Genomic DNA, 645 nt, shown 5'->3' with positions numbered 1-645 from the left:
CTCTCTTTACTAATTGCACATAATCCATCTGTACTTATCAGTTTAATATGTGATATGTCTATGCAAGGACTACATATTAAATGGATTTTTATCAATAGGAGTTGAAAAAGGAGCTTGCTCCGTTCACTCCAAGCATCGACCCGGTACTGCAGTGCCGCTGGGAACGGTGCGCTCTCCTCTGCTCTTGTGAAAAAGCTAACAGCGGTGCAGGATGGAAGTTTCTTTTAGTCTGCTGAGAAAAGAGAGTGAATGCGAAGTAGACTTTAACACGGCTCTGGGAGCGAGCCGAGTGCGGGCTAACCAGGAGAAATGCTTGAAAGAAACGCGACACCGAATGAGCGGTCAGAACAAAGCCTCAATACGGTGTTCCTGTGGTGTTTTTATAAAATGCGGTGAAAATAAAGGTGTGAATGCCCCATAGAAAACTAAAAGGTGGAGCGGAAGTGTTCGGCTGCAAGAAGGTGTGAATGTCCGACTATATTTGGTGAAAAGCAGGTGAAGCAAGGTCTGAATGCCCAACCTTACATCATCAAAAGCGAGATCAGAGGTTTTTGGCTGCAAGAAGGCCATAGTTTGCCAAAAGCGGGTAAGGTGCGAATGACCGACTAAATATCAACAAAAGTGGGGGCGGAGGTCTTCGGATGC

General features: G+C 45.7%; 1 pseudogene; it reads left to right on the top strand.

Annotated features, from left to right (window-relative positions):
* LOC140283429 (U2 spliceosomal RNA) lies at nt 1-177 on the top strand (annotated as a pseudogene).
* Nucleotides 178-645: the final 468 nt, after the last annotated feature.

The sequence above is a fragment of the Leuresthes tenuis genome, unplaced genomic scaffold (assembly GCF_036924035.1).
Source record: "Leuresthes tenuis unplaced genomic scaffold, fLeuTen1.0.hap1 SCAF_23, whole genome shotgun sequence".
In the NCBI taxonomy this organism is placed as follows: Eukaryota; Metazoa; Chordata; class Actinopteri; order Atheriniformes; family Atherinopsidae; genus Leuresthes; species Leuresthes tenuis.
This window is presented reverse-complemented; position numbering and strand designations above follow the sequence as displayed.